Below are 18,860 nucleotides of genomic sequence, written 5' to 3'. Positions count from 1 at the left end.
AATAAGAACTGCAAGAGAGACTCAGCCCTCTGCTCAAACTTCCAGGTATCTGTCCCCTGTGTGCTCTCCAGTCACCGTCCATTTGCTTTCCTGTGTTCCTTTTACGTTTTCTTGTGACCTTGAAAGTGAATTTGTCTCGGGGAAAAGAATGATCATGTTGTAGACTGTATCATGCCTGGAAACACCAGAGCAGAGGCATATCTACAGAAGATGAATCTTAACCAGAGATAAACTGAGGTATAATCAAAGGATTTTTGTCAACTTCAGGAAGACAGAAATTCACTGGAGAATTCCGAGATTTTCTTACATGTTCTGTCCTGGGCTTTGGGATTCATGTCAGCCAGTTCACAGAGTTATTAGTCTTTTGAGCAGGGAAAATGTTAAATGTAGTGGTGTGGGAGAGGCAGGCAGAGAAACTAAATAACCCAGAGATGCCACAAATTTTAAAGGACAAGAAAATAATGTTTAATAAGGCAGTTTCCAAAGGCTTCTCCTTGGAGGTGGATAAATGTTTAACCAGGAACTCCGGGTGTGGAGAGGCTGTGAACTGTGGTATTTGCCAAGTTCTGTGGTGTAAATACTCCCCCCAGGGCCAATTTCCAGGTAAGCACATGATGTTGCTGACTGTATCACCGGACAGAGAGACTTTCCAAGGTTGATTTGACCACTGCTCCGGGAACTTGGACGGAGATTTGGAATTACAAACCAAGTCAAAGCAATCAGCAGCAGGGACTCCAGAAATCTTCGGAGCAGTATTCTGCCATAAAGCCTCAGCTGACGTCAAAGGCCACTCAATCTCCTTCTTCCCATTGTGTTCTGACCCGAAATTGAGAAAAAAAATTGTGAGGAAAAATTGTCAATTTGAAAACTTTTGGAAGTGTAGCTTTTTGCAGGTTAAATAAGCTCGAAATGGAGATAGCATCTTGTTTATAGTCAAGCAACTGGAGCAGGGCGTAAACTGTGTTCTGTTTGCTCAGAAGACTACTTAAGACTATAGCTCTGTGATAGTGTTTGCCTAGCCTGCACGAGGATGTAGGTTCAATTCCCCACCACTTCCAAAGGGGGGAGGGGAAAACAAAAGATAAAGGGAATATTGCCTACATGTGCAACAAGCAGAGTGACCATTTAGGAGAACGACTATCCTGTGGTGAGACGGTACTGCTATTAAGAATAGATTTCCTGTGATAGACTATGCTATGGATAGAAGGTACCACTACCACTGGTAATTTTTCCTGATCTAAATGAAGCTGATCCTGGCTCCCTGACCTTCCTCCTCTAGTCTAGTAGGGGACACAGAGGTGGCTGGCCCATGCCCTTGCTTCAACAGTGGACACGAGACTCAAATCGGGTCACTCTGAGCTCTTCTTACCTCTATGGTAGCGTGTCTTTATTGGATTGTTAAGCTGGGTGCATTGTAGAGCAAGTGCTCACTCCTTCTTATGCCCAGGCTTCCCACAGCTACACCTTACTTCTTCCTCTACTCCTCCCACATTGCAAGAATCTCCCTTTTCTCACTTCTTTTAAGTGAATGTTTTCCTATGGCGACTGCTGACCTTCCTAGTTCATGGTCTTCCTAGCCACTGCTACTGCCTTTGTTCTGTGCAGGGCAACCCTTCCTCCTACCATGCCCCATAAAGACAGGGAGTGTGCCTGCTGTGTGCACTTTCACATGCCTAATACTGCCTTGAACATGTTTTAAGTAAGTCAATAACCCACGTCTTTCTCTGAGCATTCCATCTGCTTTTTTTTCTTCAGTCATTCCACCATGGTCCAACACATTGCAGCCACTGTCGTGAACCATCCAGCAGAGCCACCAAGGATAAAGAATTCCCAGCAAGTATTTGACCATCTCCAAAAAGATGGAGGCACAGTTTTACACGTGGTCTACTCAGTCCAAACAGGCTACAGGAGGTAGATTGTGACATGACCCCAGCACTTCCCAGATCCTAATATTCATGGCATTGTGCATGTCCTTTTCCTTGGATGTAGGATGGACTCATGGCTCCCTCCTAATCAGTGGAATATGATAAAAGTCGTGGAGTATCACTTCATGATTAGGTTAAAGAACCATGACTTCTGACTAGTTGGTATTCTCTTTCCCTCTCCCTCCCCCTCTCCCTTTCTCTCCCTCTCCCCTCCCCCCTCCCCTTTGCTCTCTCCCCTCCCCCTCCCCATCCTTCTTCTTCTCACCTTACCCCTCTCTTCTTGCATTATATTTATCTGAAGGACAGGGTTGTAGAGCAAGGAGCTGTGGGTAACCTGTAAACGACAGTTGGAAATGGAATCTAAGTGGCACATGAATAGAAAATTTCCCAAAAAGTCTTCAGATATGGCTGCCACCTTGATTTTAGCCTTTGAGAGACCTAAGACAGAAGTCCTGATTGAAGTATGTGGATTCCTGATCGACAATTACCATGAGATAATAAATATGTCCCTTTTGAGTCATTACGTTCTGAGGCAACTTGTTATGTGTCCATAGATGACTACACACAGTCAAATGACATATCGCCTCAATGTTATCTCTTCTGTTTCCTTTAACATTCAGGCCGGCCCTCCAGGGCTGAGCATTCACAGTGACAGAACCAACACATCCTTTGGACTTTGAGTTTCAAGGTCCGAATCAATAGGAAGCTTGACAGTATCTCTGTGAAAGACTTCCTGGCTTGAACATGTGCTCAAGGTAGAAACCAAATCCTGGACCTCTAATGTCATGCTGAGGTGGCATTACCTTGAGAGAGGGTGACAAAGATTCCTGAAAGTGACTAGGGCTATCAGATGAAAAGATGACATGTGTTGGTGATTAGTCATCCTGAGAATGAGGAGAATGGCTTCTATTTTGGACAAGTGTGGCTACCAGGTCCTATGTTTGAGTCTCTGAAGCAATCCCAAGCTGCCAGCGTGCTAGCAGTCATGTGTTGTCTTTTTAATACATCCCAAGCTCCTGACATTGAGTAAAAGTAGACCCCGCACAGCACTGTGAATCCCTCTGACCCTCAGCTAGAGCTAAGACATAGTATGCCAGTAAGGGATGGGGCAGAAACTAGGCCTCTTTCCAGTTTCCCCAAGATCCATGGTTTCCTAGGCAACATTAAACACCCAGCCGAGGCCTCAAACAGAAGAAAAACAAATCAGCCCCCTGAAAGAGTGTCTACACTGTTTCCATCCAGAAAATTATGTGGCTTTACAGAGGGTAGCTGAGAAACCTATGACAGAAGAGACAAAGAACTGAGGTTTGTATTCTCCCACAAGCTGCTGATATTAGGGGTGGGGGAAGGGAGAGGGAGATAGAAGGGAAAAGGAGAAAATGGTGGGGGTTACTGGGTACCTTCAGTCCAACCTCAGGGAGGGGAGAACAGCTCCTTCCTCAGGGCCTCAGAGTTCTGTATGTTGAGACAGCCTCTCCTTCTCATTTACTGGCTGCAGCAGGCCAGAGAACAGCCACCACACTCTGTGAATCAAAGGTTCTACCACGTAAGCTAAGTTCATGAAAATGCCAGGGGATGTCGGGGAGGTCCAGAGAGCAAAGCTGTCGCCCTTGGGCCACAGTCTTCCTTTAGGGTATGGGATCCCGTGACTCTGGATGAAAAAAAATCCTAAGGAAGCTTTGTGAGGAGAAAAGAAAAGTTGCTGTGGGGTCTGGGAGGCTTGAGATTGAATCCAGCTTCAGACACCTGCAGTATGAGCTTTGGTATATTTCCTGATATACCTATTAAGTCTCAGTGTCCCCATCTATATATGTCCAATAGTTTATTTACTGTGTGTCTACCTTGTATGACTCAGCAGGTCAAGTGACACACTTGTCTTGAACCCAGATTTAGAGGAGCACCAGAAAATCTAGTAACCAGAATAATTATATTCTAATTATATAATATATGTATGTGTGCATGTGCATGTGGTATAAATATGTGTTCTCATGAGTGTGTGCACATACAGGTGTGTATGCATGTGTGTGCATATAGAGACTTAAGATCTGAGTTGGTGTTCTCCTCGATTGATCTCCACCTTATTTTTTGAGACCGAGTCTCTCACTAAGCCTGGCGCTCATTGGTTGGGGTAAACTGTCTGGCCAAGTTCCAGAGGTTTGCCTATCTCTGTCTCCTTCCCCGGGCTTGGAGGTTATGGACACACAGCTGTGCCTGACTTTTAAGTGTTTTCTTGTTTGAGTGCCACACAGTATAGTAACCAAGCCATCTCCCCCAGGATTTTTAGTGCAATATGCTTAAAACTCTAAATTAATAAAAAGAAATTCATGACAGAAAAAATACCACAAGGTACTGTTTGCTCAATAAATGGTTGTGAACCATTAGCAAACTTTGTTTGGATTTTCAGCAGGCTCAGAAGGTAAATCCTAGCGGCATGAAGAACATTTGCTGGCCAGCCTTGGCCCAAGTTCAACTTTGCCATCCTGATTTACACTAGAACAATGACTAGCTGAATACATAGGAAGGGCCTATAGACCCATCAGATCCTGTCTCCTCCACTCCTCATCCCTGTCCCCTTGGCACCAGTTATTCTGCCACTCTGGGCATCTGAGGACTTAGGTGTAAATTAGGGACCAAACCAAAGGGTTTTACAACACAAGATACCTGACCCATAGCTGGTGCTCAGTTGCCAATGGCTGTCATTATAGCCTCATTTACCAGGTATTGGGATAACATGATTTTTTTTTTCTCCTGGCTGAGAAGAGATGAAGCAGGCTGGCATCCTATCACTGCCTTTGTGATAGGATGCATCTGGCCAGATTTCTTGTTAATCAAATATGCAGCTGGCTTGAGAGCTGCTGCCTGGGAACTGCTGCCCGGAGCCACCTTTACTGCTGTGTCTGCTGCCATCTGGATATCAGAGGGAACATACAAAAAGGGTTGGGGCAAGGCAGAAACAGCTGAAGCAGAAGGCCTAGAGAGTCCAGGTCTGAACTTATTTGCAGCACAGGAGTCTGAGATGCATAGATTTGGCAACAAAATATCACCCCGATGTTACAGTGAGCTGCCCTCTGCTTTTTCTTTCACATGCAGAGTAGGGGCTTTGGTTCTATTTTGACCAGTCATCTGTTCTGATGACTGAGCTGTCCAGTTTGAGGATAGCTGAAGATGCAGGGAACTCCAAGAGGGCAAAGAAAAATAATTTTGGGGTGGGTATTTTTCTTTTTATGCTTTGTGACGTTGAGAGGCAAAAAAGGCTTTGAACAAAAATTTGCAGTAGGCAACAGTATTCATTCACCCATTTAGTAAGATACAGGCCTACAATAAAAGCCAGGAGGATTGGCTGGTGGGACAGAGGAGCTACTTGATGGCAGAATGCAGGCTTCTGCAATTTTTACTGTGCTGGAAAACACCTGGAGATAAGAACAGAATTCTGGGCAGGAGAGAAAGCTCCTATAAAAGCAGGTGCACAAGGGTTTAATCCCCAGAACACATGTTTTTGTTTTGCTTTGATTTAATCTGGGCATGCTTGGAGTTCTAGCACTGGGGAGGCAAAGGTGGGTGGCTCCTAAGCCTCACTGGCCAACCAGCCTAGCTAAGGGAATCTCAGGCCAATGAAAGACCCCAACTCAAGGTAGTCAAAAAGGTGAATGGTACCTGAAGAACAGCACCCAAGGTTGACTTTTGACCTCCATACTTGAGCAGACATACTTGTGTGAGCACTTGTACACACACGAACATACATACATACAAATAAACACACACTTTGCACAGTTCTGCCTCATCAAGGCTAGGGGTTTGGGAAGCAAGAGTCTGCATTTCTAACCGAACCCCCAAGTGACTGTGACTCTGGTGTCAATGGGTTTGGGCTCTACAGTCACTCCAACTGCAGCCTGGGTTGGAAAGAAGAACAGCTCAGCTCCTAATAGGCTCCTCTCTGAGCCAGGATCCTCAGCTATAAAACAGATGAAAATAATAGCACTCCATGGGGTTTCAAGGAGAGTGAAAATGAACTATGGAATCCCCCACATACTTGAAGCCCTATCTGGAATACAGGAAGTCCTCAGTTCATGTTAGCTCTTGTAATCCTTAGTGGCTAAGCATCTCACAATGAGGACTTCATATGCGTGCCTTTATAAACAAATTAGAAAAGATGAGTAGGAAATCCTTATGCATTCATGCCTACACGAAATATTTGCATATCCTTTCAAGGGTCTCTGGGGCGGGGCGCAGAAACTCATCCTTCTCACACCCTTGGTTAAGTAGATTCTAATAGTGTTCACATTTGTAACATTTGTCTTCTCTTCTCAGAATTCAGAATGTCAAAAGATATTAGACCAGGTAATAATAACTTTCATTTTTGAGCTTCTGTTCTGTGGTTGTGGTGATCTATGTTTCTCTGTTCCTTCAAAGGCACCCTCTGGTGTTCTTGTTCTACACACAAAGAAACTGAGGCTCATCTGTTAGAACCAAGGTGTGCCCAACTCCGTTAGACTGTCACCAAACCTCAGTCCACTTCCTTAGAGTGATGTCAGTGCTAGAGGAATTTATCTAGCAACTACTAAGTACCAGGCCCTCAGGGAACAAATTAAAGGATATCCTTGACCTTAAATAATTTTCATCTAGCTAAGGAATCAAGATGAGCAATAGGACCAAGATGTACTTTAGTGACCCAAGGCCTGCATCATATGCTTAGAGCAATGGATTCAGTCCTTGGCACAACAATAAATAAGTGGATGAATAAATAAGCAATCATTATAATCAAATAATGTATATGGCAGACATTTCAGTAGTTTCCTGGTATGTATTTGTTTTCCGTATTTTGTAGCTTCTCTTGCAGCTATATCATTAGCCAGATTTTGTAGCCTCCCTTGCAGCTATATCTTGAGATTAGACCTAGCCAGTGAATGCAGGTGGGCAAGGAAGATGCTTCCTATAGGTGTGGCCCTTATGAACATGCATTTTCCTTTTTTTTCATTGCCTTGCAACAGTGATTATGACAGCTGTGTGTTCCAGATGATGATCTTCAGATACAGAAAAAAAGCTCAGTGGGTATCTGATTGAGATAAGAAAGGAAAATGAATCTCTGGGGATCACACCATGAGATCCTTGGTTACTGCAATATTATCTAATTTCCTTTTTTCAGATAAATGAGGTTGTTGTGGTTGTGAATGAGGAGTTCCAAAAAGATCAGTAGGTGTTGAAACATATGTGGAGAATCACCTGAAAGCCTCATTCTAGATCCAGCAAGACAAAATTATCTGGGAAATGTACTAGAGATGATTAATCTTTAATAAAGAATTTCTAAGGATTAACTAAGTTTAGGGAGCCCTATAATATGCTTCCCACAAAGTAGAAACTTCTACTTCTACCTGAAAACCATTCATAGCAGAGACATGACCTCCAAGAGGTTAGGCGCTGGGTGGAATTTCCTTGGCAAGAATTCTGTCCCTCTCTTAGCTATGTCACTTTAGTAATTAAAAAAACTGCTTCACCTTTAGCACTTAACAAAATATATTTTGTACAGCTATTGTAATGATTAAGTTAATATAATATTTATTGTGTAGTAATAAATTGCCCCAGCTTAATGGCATAATATAATAAAAATCATTTTATACATCTTAAAGTTTGTATGGGTCAAGAATTCAGGAGTAACCCTTGGGCAGGTCTGGCTCAAGCTGTGTCATGAAGGTGTGCTGCATGTTGGCTGGTGATGTGTTATCTGAAGACTTAAATTGGGATGGAAGAGCTACTTCTGGGTGGTCTTACTCATATGGCTGTTGGCCATAGTCTTGCCCAGAGGAGGACTATATGAATGTCATCACTATGTGGTGGCTGGCTTCTTTAAAAAAGAACCATTCAAAACAACAACAAACACATAATACCCAAGGAGAAGCTGGTGACAGATTTCCTCACTGTTATTCAGGATCTCTTGCAGATCCACTCTCACTCAGCATGGGAGGCAACTAGGCAAGGGCAAGAATTGCAGGGGTGAGGATCATGGGGGGTGGCATATCTGTGAGGCTGAATAGCATAGCCTCTTCTGCTAACATCTGAAGTGCTTCAAACCATACCTGACATTAGAACTTGGTAAACATTAGCTGTATGTATTAGAAACGGAGTGATCATCCTCTCATCCAGAACCCCCACTCTTCCACCACTTTATTCCTCTTCAAGCATTCTCCAAAGGCATACATGTGTCCTCTGCTCACTTCCAGGAGGAAGGAATTCATTCTGGTAGTCTATGGCCCCAGGGAGGAAGTATACTAACAGAGACGAGAGAACTGCAGGGAGCATGCATTTCCCAAGGTGAATTCACCACTGCTATCTTGCATGAGCAATACAAGGTGGAGGGGTGAAGACTACAGCTCTGGAACAGGTTGCCTGGAGTGAGTCTCAGCTTTCTTTATTAGTTGTGTGACCTTGGACAAGTTACTTCCTTGGCCTGTTTTCTTCTTTGTTATAAATATGAATAACAATTCTTATCCTGTGGAACTGTAGTATGAATTATATACTCTAACTATATGAAAGGCTCAGAACAATGTCTGGCTTGCAACAAATGCTCATAAATATTAGCTATTATAACTAGTCAGAGATGGGGATCAAGGACAATACAAAGGGACAAGGATATAAAGAGATCTATGACCAGCTCAGACCTGTATCTCTGAGCCTCAGACAACTGTAAGGTAAAGCTGGGGTTAAAACAACTTTCTAGTGCTTTTTCCAGATGCCTGAGGTTGGTTGGGGTGCGGTAGACACAAGGCTTAAGCAAGCTTTGCATGTTGCTGTGAGCCACTGGGCCAGGCACCTTCAGAATCACTTGGCAGACATTATTTATCTGACTTCTGTGACTGGGCCTTGGGCGACTTCCTGGCTTTCTCCGGGTTCTTAATTTTTGGTTCTACTTCCTAATTCCCTTTGTTTAAAAGAAGCTGAGGTGCCTGAATGAATTGCCCTCTTTTGATGGGGAGTGGCAAACGGAGGTCCAGAGTTCAGTCCTTGTAGATAGGTGCAGATGGAGTGAACTTGGGGCAGCAAGCAGAGGAAATCAAAAGGCTTTGGCATCAAATACAAAGCATCAATCAGCTGGAGGGTTCTCTGCACTTTCATTTGTAAATAGGTAAGTTACAGAAAACAGAAGCAAGGGGCTGCTGGGCTCTTTTATCCAGGGAGGGTTCTAGTTGAACAGATTTGGGCAAGAGTATCACATAGACACCGCTTCCATGGTGCAGAGGTCTCTGAAACACAGCCATCATAGTCATGAGCCACCACGAGATGCAAGAAGGCAGTTCAGCCCAACCAACTCAGTATAGGGATTGTTTCAAACTTCAAGACTCTGACTCCAAGATGTTTGTTTGAGGGTTATTTAATTACAGCACAACTTGGCGAAAACTGCTCTGGTGATAAGAAACTCAATCTTGCATACACAGCAAAGCATAAATGAATCTCTATGAGGAACAAAGTAAGCTACATACAGATCACACAGGACTATGTCAAATCTCTTTGTAAAGCCAATAAAGATAAGTTGTATAGGTTGAGTAAGAAAACCAAATTCATGATAGGGATCTGGGGAAGGATCCAGTGTTGGAAAATCTCTGTCCACACAGATAGTACAAAAGTCCGAAGGCTAGAAAGCACATCTGCTTCAGCCTTCTGGGTAGACCCCAGGGCTTGCATCCCTTCCCTTGGGGGAATAACCCTGTATGCTTGACATCCCAGGTTCCCCATGTGCATGTCTGTGAGCATAAAGACCTTCACTCTCCATATGCCGTGGAACCTGAGTACCAACCAGTGGAGCTTGGGACAAAGTATACAAGAAGGGGTTTGTGTGGTTGAGAACAGCAGAAAACAGTGGGTGGCTCTGGAAAAGTGAAGGGCCCACCCCAGGCTCAGAGGATGGGGTGAGGAACATAGGTGTATGGTAAGCTCTGTGAATGGGATTAAGTTAAGGAGTGAGAAGATGAAACGGTTTAAAATAATCACTTGGTTTCCAAATATAGGGTAGATTTCAGTGGGCTATATTGTAAGTGGAGAAATCTATAGATTCTATAGTGGTTCTCAACCTTCCTAATGCTGTGACCCAATCCAGTTCCTCCAGTTGTGGCCATAAACTTATTTTGTTGCTAGCTCATAACTAATTTTGCTACTGCTATGAATTGTAATGTAAACATCTGACATGCAGGATATATGGTATATGACCCTGTGGGGGGTCATGACCCACAGGTTGAGAACCACTGCATAAGAGTCCAAATAAGACAGGGAGTTGACCCAAGGTGGACAGTAGGGCATAAAGAAGTGGGATTCTTGGAGTCACATTGTGGTGGCAGAGGACAGAACCCTTCCTATGACTCTTCAATAACAACCACAAAGCACCCTTGGCTGACGTTACTAACAATGGGAAGAAGACAGACCACACACCCAGGCATGAACTATCCAACAAACACCGAACATCCTTCCTAACCTAAGCCATTCTCCTTCATCATAGGTCTGACCAGTGAGAGTGGGGGAGGTGGCACTGGCCTCCAGTCTGAGCATCTGATGGCTCGCCTTCTGGCTGGTAAGTGTACTCCCATACAAGCTTATTAATGGAGAGTCTGGAAAGTAAGAAGCATTGGGAGGCTGGAAAGGGAAGCAAGGCCAGAATATCCGTGTTCTGAGGCCTCAGTTCTCAGTCCTATCATGACCTGGACCTTGGAAGTCTCTGCCCCAAGGAAGGCCATTCAAGTGACTTCAGCCCTTGGTCTGGGTGGGGGCCATGAACGTGTAGCAAATTTCACAGGCAAATGTGGCAGAGCAAACTTGAAGGAAGAACATGGAACCCACTGTGGATTCCCTAGTGCCCTGGAGCTATAGCCTTATTTGAAACATCCTCTCTTGGAAGCATGCAACGGGATCATAAGATCATGGAATAAAGGAAATGTGCAACATCCCCTAAAGTGGAAACTTAAGGGGTCTTTGGAGAGTCAGTTGTTTTGATGGTGTTTTGCTGGGGCAAGCACATGAAGGAGTGTTTTCCTGAGGTGAACACAGTGAAAGAGGATGGTTTGTTAAGGCAAACACGGGAAAGAACGTTTTGCTGAAAAGACACGGGAGAGAGGATGTTCTGCTAAAGCAAACATGTGAAAGGACATGTGATGGATCTTTGCTAATGACAAGCATGTATTGGTCAGCCTTACGTTAAATAATTGAGCTCCTTTTTCAGGACTCCATAGAGAGAAATGCATCAAAAACTTCTGGTGGTCTGCTGTGGCTTCTTGCTGCTTTCAAGGACTCAGGATGATTGGCAGACTGATGTCAGCTGAGACAGACTCACAAGCTGAGGCGGGTTTGTGGAGGACACATGATGTTAGGAGGGAGGATAAACAGGACTCAGCGGACTGTGAGAGGAGCTTGAGGCTTGCTGGTAGAGCTAGCTTTGCAAAGCATCTTCCCTGAGTCTTCCCTGGTCTTCCCTTCTCTGAGCGAGGCACTGCTGAGAACTTCCTGTTGTCCCTGCTCCCTCCTGTTGATTTGTGTCAATTCAACTGAGGCCTGGCTGTCTGCTAGGTTGTGCCACTGCTGACGATTTGTGTTTGCTATCTTGCTTCTACTCGACTGGACTGCTGGTGTAGCCATGAAGTGTTTGTGAGTGATCGAGCTGCCACTGCTGACCTGGGAACTGAACTGCTGATTTCCTGACAACACAAATGGGATTTGCTCCAAAGAAAAATTTCCACTTTCCCCATATCCCTTCTTTCCTACTACCTCTGGTGGGTGCTGGGCTAGAAGGGAGGTTAAAGCATTTAAGAACTTAATACTTTAATACTTATAAGTAGGCTTTGAAAAAATTAAAGTTACAACTCCCCCCAAAATAAATGCAAATTACAAGGCCCCCAAAAAACTCCTAAAACTTAAAAAATTCACAATACCTTCGCCAAGGTTATATTCCCAGTAACAATCACCAGAAAAAACTCTCACAGAGCTGCAACTTTCACGGTCGGTGATTTGAATGTGCTTGGCCCATGGGAAGTGATGCTATTAGTAGGTATGGCTGTATTGGAGGAAGTATAGCCTTGTTAGAGGAAGTGTGTCACTGTTGGGGGTGTGTTTTGAGGTCTCCTCCTTTTGTGCTCAAATTCCACCCAGTGTCGAAAGAGACCCTCTTTCTAGCTGCCTGCAGAGAAGTCTTATTCTGCCTGCCGTTGGATAAAGATATAGAATACTTAGGTCTTTCTAGAGCACCATGTCTGCCTGCCTGATGCCATGCCTCATACCATGATGGTAATGGACTGAATCTCTGAATCTGCAAGCCAGCCCGAATTAAATGTTGTCCTTTATAAGAGTTGCCTTGGTCATGATGACTCTTCACAGCAATGAAACTCTAATCACGACACCTGGGCTGTCACTCTTGCGGAGGCAGGCTTTTCAGTAATACAGCTGCCCTTGAGTCACCAATGGTCTTATAAGAAATCCAGTGCTTTACCAGCTGAAGGTGGGTGAAATCATTTCTTTGGTTTGTTGTTTGTGTCCTATATGAAGTGAAAAGATATCAGTCCATGTCTCCCAGGAAAAGTTACATAAAACCTAGTTAGAGACACCCCTGTGCACCAATGTGAGTCAAAGAACAGCCCCCAAACAATTAACATTTCAGGTTAGTTCCAACCTCAGCCTTGCCTCTGCCTGGAATATCATGACTCCATGAGATGACCTTTGATATCAGTGAAGTTTCTTCTTCATTTTTCTTCTCTAGTCTCACCTGAGACCACGAAGCCAGAAGTCACCAGAGCCTTTTCTAGTTCCCTTTGATTTTTGATTGAGCTGGTCTTAGCAGGAATGTGAGCTGGTGCCCACGTTATCACAGCCATTCTTAATGGGGGGGGGGGGGTCTTCCCAGTAATTCTGACATGTTTTTCCTCTGAGGGTGATCTTTCCTCACAATGTGTTTTCTATCAGACTTGGACTCAGGGATCGCTGTGTGACAGCTAAGGCGTAGCTATGCTTCTGGGTCTGAGCACGTAGGCATCACAAATCAAACAGGTAACAATAAAATAAAATCATCAATGAGGGGTATTGTGAACGTTCAAGGACCTGGGGTGTGTACTTGCCAATGCTTTGCCTGGTGGCTTCCAGTGCAGGTGCTGAAGTGAAGACACACTCTCTTGTTAATAGGTTAATCTCAGCAGGTCATCAGAAGTCCATAGAGGTCCTAAGAATGCTGCTCTCAGGAAGACTGCAGTAGGTGGGGAAAACCCCACATGTCCTCAGTGTTCCCACTGCCCAGAGGTCAGATAGTCATGTAGAGAGAGGATAGAGCCCAGAGTCACACATTTGTGCTCTTGGGAGAGGCCTTCTGAGGTGGCTTCTCAAGAAACTCAAGTACCTTCTTCAGTACTAGTAGTCACATGGTGCTAAGCTGGGAAGGTGGATTGAGAGACTTTGGCAGACAAGGAGCCAGTGAGAGGAGACCACCGTGCATTTAGCAGTGGGAGAGCAAAACAGAGGCTGGGCCAGCATGAATCCCCACCAGCAGCTGATCGCTTCTGAGGAGAGGGAGCAGAGATGTCCTACACTGTCACAAGAGAGAATACTATCCAGAGGAGACCGCCACCTTAAGATGTTTGCTGAGGTCTTGCTGCACTGTTCGTCATTGCCATGACAAAGGCTATTGCTTGACTTTTATGGAGGGCCATGAGCAGAGACTTTGACCTAAACCAGTGCTTTAGTTACGTTTCTCATTGCTGTGGCCATGTGCCTGAGAAGACACAGCATGGGGGAGGAAGGCTTTATGGTGACTCACAGTTCAAAGAGACACAGTCCATGACAGTAGAAATGCAAGGTGTCTGGGCACTTGGCATCTGTGGTCAGGGAGCAGAGACACGAGTGCTGCTGCTCAAGATTCCAGCACATGGGACACTGCCACTCATTTATTTAGGGTGGGTCCTCCTACATCAACCAATCCAATCCAGAACCTTCCTCACTGACATACCTAGGGTGTTTCTGTCAGGATTCTGAATTTCATCAAATTGATAATCAAGATGAACCCTCACAACCAGTATGTGACTTACCCCTGTTCTCAGAGCTGTTTCTGCTGAGAATTGGTACAGGCTGGCTGTACTAAGTCTCTCAGATACCAAGACTCTACGAGCAGCTGCTTCTGCTCTGGAGTTTCTCTCTTGCCTCCTTGGTCCAGAATTCCGTTTGTCTTATGGCTTTATAAAAACTCAAATATCATAGAATGGAGGCATTGCCTGGGATTATTAAAAACAAACAAACAAACAAACTTGTCCCACATGATCCTTTTGCTCACTGCTTGGCTGCCCTTGACTGCACTGTGGCACCATGGTCTTGACTCTTGAAGCTCTCCCTCTTGACTGACTTGCACCTAGTAAGGAGATCTGGAGAGGGACCTCAGGTAAGCTCCTGCAGAAATGCTAAGGGGTCCTGTGGGATTTGGATAATGAGACAGCCTGCAGAGCAGCGACAGACAACACAATGGATCTTCTGTTACCTGCATGTAACAACTGTTTCCCTAAGATACCTTCTGGGCTCGAACTTCTGCTTGGCATTGTAGACATACTGTGAACAAACCAAGCCTCTCAGCCACAGTGAACATGAGGAATGACTTATAACACATGTGAACTTGTTGAATTAATACAACTTTATTTTAGGATGGGGGAGAAACGGAGGCTGGAAATCCAGAGAGGAACTGTCTTCGAAGGGAGTTGCTTTGGGGTTTCTCTGAGGAAGCGGTCTTCCAGCTAAAAAATGACAGGATGCCATTCTTTTGAAGAGCGAGGGGGGAGTGTCCAGGGGCAGTATGGGGGTGGGCATAGGGCGGACCAAGGCTTGGCGACTGGAAACACAGAGGAGCCTTGGAACTGACAGAGGCAGGGGAGTGAAGTGGTGCGAAGCAACGCTATTGGGAGGCAGAGGCTGATGGATGTCTTTGTGCTGTGACAGCATGGGCACACAGATAAAGAAGAATGGGCCACACAGAGTGTATTAAGAGATAGCGGGCCATCGGGGTGTGCTCATGCATTAAACAGACTTGAGGGTAAGGCTGTGTCGGGGATGCGAGGTGGCAGGGAGCTGTCCTACACTTAGTGAAACAAAAAAGCTGGGGCCGTAATTTACTAAGAAGCCTGGGCAGGTTTGGCGAGTAAAACAAAACCAGGTTTGTGCAGCAGTGTGGGCACGGGCCAGAGGCACAGCCCCACCATGCTGCTGCCTCAGCTCCTCGATCTTATACAAATCTTATAGCAAAGCTAGGATTCTTGACTTCGCCACAGAAGAGGATCTTGGGATGAGCCGACATGAGGTGGAGCGGGATTTTACTAGGAAGATATTTCACAAAGATTTAAATATAGGGTTAATTAAAAGAGGAGTGTGGGAGGCAGGGTGGACAGACTCAAGTGTCTCAAGGGACAGTCACACATAAATGACTTAACAGTAACCACATAGACCATTTTGGTAGCTCAGTTACACATCAAAGGGCTGCTGAGAACGCCTGTTTATTGGGCAGTGGTAGCACACGCCTTTACTACCAGCATCAGGAGGCAGAGGTAAGCGGATCTCTATGTTTGAGGCCAGCCTGGTCTACAGAGTTTTAGGACAGCCAGGGCTACATAGAGAAAGCCTGTCTCAGAAAACAAAACAAAACAAAACAAAACAAAAACAAAAAAACAAAGAAGAACCCCCCCCACCCCGTTCCTTCTTTTTAAACACATGAGATTATAGGGCTGCTCCAGAGGCCCCTTGGAGAGAACTGTAGTCTGTTTAGAAACCATGGGTCACAAGGGCTGCACAGGGTCACCTGATATGCCTTTTATGGTACATAGGGATTCTTGTGAGATTTCTAAAACCTCTGCAAGTTCTCATATAGAAAAGGAAGAGGGCCATCCAAGGTCGGCTTCCATCTTAAGTATGATTTATCAGTGTCTTAACATTCTTATTTGAGATGCCTTCATATAAAAGGAATATTGTCGCTACACAGACAATCTCTAATTATCCTGGAGTTCTTAACGGTCAGCTGCTGTGAAACTCCAACAGGACTGCTGGCTGAGGGCCTCCTTTCCCTTCCTCTTCTCCCCACAAATCTGTCCTGCTTAGGGCTGACTCCCTACAGCACAAAGGCTGAATTGGGGAGAACAAGCAGGCAGCCGGATTAGAGGCTGGCCCAGGGCTCCAGGCAAGAAATGAGAATGCCCTGGTATGCTAACAGGGAAATGGATGCCCCTCCTAGGCAACAGCAAGGGCGCTGGGGCCAGGGCTGTGGTAGACCACCTGTCAAACATGCAAGGCTCTGGGTTCAAGCCCCAGCTCAAACAAAAGAAAACAGAGTTTGAAAACGCTTTTTAATCTCTCCCAAGTGTTCCAGATTCCCATCTGCGAGGTGCTGAGCAGGCAGCCGGAGGGAGGAGTTCTTTGGGAGGACACTGAGGGGAGGCAGCCATATGGAAGGTGGAGGGAAGGGGAGTGGTGGAGAAAACAGGGTCGAAAGAGACCTGGCTGGGCCTCAGTACTGCTGGGTCCTCTGCAGCTCACTGACACAGTGAGGAAGGTCCGGGTGCCATCTGTGCCAGGGAAATGGTACCCTGGGAAACAGATGGCTGCACAGGCACACCCTCTGGCTGACCAGAGCCCTGCAGTCAGGTTGACCTTCCTGGGAGGTTTAGGATGGAGTGTTCAGAGAGGCTGTGGGCACAACAGCTGCAGTCCTTGTCATGACTTCCCCTGTTGCTGGACCAAGAATGCTCCGCTTGGGCTTGATGCGCTGCCTTTGGCTGCACTGTTGTCCAGCGGCTCCCCTTTCAGCGTCGTAGCTTAGCAAAGGCCAGGGGCTAGTGAACACTGGAGACAGTTGCTCAGTCAGCCTTTGGCACGTCCAGGACATTCATTCATTCATTCATTCATTCTCAGTCATTCATGCTTGCACGCATTCCAGTGAGTACTGACTGAGCATCTATAACTGCAGACACTGTTTTAGGTGCTAGGGAGAAAATAATTAGCAAATTCTAGACCCTGTGCTTAAAGAAAGGCACATGGGGAGGACAAGTCACCATAGTCAGAGAAAACTAAGGCAGGAGACTCATCAATTTGAAGCTGGCCTGAGCTATATAGCAAGAGGCTCCTTGACACAGCAAGAGAGCAAGAGATAGAAAAAAAAAAAGACAATATGAGAAGCATGGGGGGGGGCATCGTCTCCATTCTTGGTACCAGACCTCTCCATGTTCATTACCAACAACTTCCATTCCCTCCATCCACTGGACTTTACCCCGTTAATTCAGATTTAAGCCAATTTCTTCAATTTTGTTCCAAAAGCTTAAAATGTAGGTAGAAATCTGGTTATGAAGGACATTGGGTATCAATTCTGAGTTCAGCCTCCCTTCTGGGGCATTAAGGAGCCATTGAGAATTTGGGGCAAGGGGACGCCATTAGACTCCATTCAGACAGTGCCTGCAGGAGGAGGAGGAGGAGGAGCCGGATGTAGGAGAAAGCTGTTGAGCCCAAAGGCAAGGAAATCCAGAGTTACCTGGGGTTCCTCGCCAGCCTTGGGGTGGGGGCGAGACCACAGCAAACCTCCCTCCCCTCCTAACTGGAGCCTGCTGCACAGGGCCTTCCCTAGAAGAGCAGCTCACACACACACACAACACAGATGTAACCGCCATAGATGGGCATCTTCCACGACTCAGATACCTTCATACATAATTAATCCCCCCAAGCAGGGCTGTCAGGGAGAGTTAAGCTTAACCTCTTTCTTCTACAGATGGAGAAATGGAGATTTAGTTCGAGCAGCCCCTAGACTTCCATCCCACCTCCACTATCCACCGAGGGTACAGAGAGTACTGTCGGTTGAATCCGGAACCTGTGGTTGCCACTAACAAACCTTGTTTGGAGAAGCTGTGATGGTGGATCCTAATGCATGGGTTCCTGGATTTACCAGCCTGTGGCAGATGCATCGGGGGCATTAGGGATAGCCCTGAAAGGGGTCCCTGGGAGTCTGTCCTGGCCACCCCCTTTCCTTCTTCCAACCTTGGTGGCCCGGAGGAGATAACTGGAGGTAACAGGCCTGGATCTGAGGCCTTCTTTCACAGCCAGCCTCTCCCTAGCCTGGGTACTGAGAGAGGTCTGCTGCACCTCACCTTTCCCAGTCCTGGCCTTTGTTTTCCTTACTAGGCCAGATGAGATCGAGAGAACAAGTGCGCCATCTGCTGGGCTTATCATGCAAGTTCCAGCTGCATCTAGCCGAGAACCATGCAGAAGCATTTTCTTCCTGTTTGGATTTTAGGCCTTATAGTTCTTTTGAGTCATTCTCTGAAGAGGGTATGACCCCTTGACCAGTGACATCTTTTACGAAATTAATCTCAGAGACAGGCTATCACTTTAGCTGGAAACTCAGTACCGACAGGAGCTACCAACCATCCGGGTACTCAGGCTGTGGATGAGGGTCTGAGGAGGGAGAAAAGTACACATTTGGCATAACCACAGAAACAGTGGGGAAGAGCAGGCAGAGGAGACAGCCCACTAGGGCCTTTCCCAAGCAACCAGGGCCAGCAAACTCTCTCCTTGGAGATTAGGGTCCTCTGACACCATCCCTGTACTACTGTTAGCAAACTTTTTCCCTCAAAACTGTACAAAAAGCAGGGAGGGAGGGGCGGGGGGGGGGGCTGCGGCAACTAAACCATACAACTGTGAGCACCAAACAAGATCAGATTGTATAAGGGTCTGCAGTTAAGAATGTTCAGGAATTATCAGGAATTGGAAGTCAGTGGCTGAAAACAGTTTAAAGGCTTGAAAACCTTCAAAGTGCTAGATGGCTAATAGCTTCTAGATTAGAACATAAGGGGTTGGAGAGATCACTCAGTGGTCAAGATCACAGGCTGCTCTTCCAGAGGACATGTGTTCAATTCCAAGTACCCTCATGGCAGCTCATAACGGTCTGTAACTCCAGTTCCAAAG

Source organism: Apodemus sylvaticus, chromosome 5 (genome assembly GCF_947179515.1).
Source record: "Apodemus sylvaticus chromosome 5, mApoSyl1.1, whole genome shotgun sequence".
Lineage (NCBI taxonomy): Eukaryota > Metazoa > Chordata > Mammalia > Rodentia > Muridae > Apodemus > Apodemus sylvaticus.
This window is presented reverse-complemented; position numbering follows the sequence as displayed.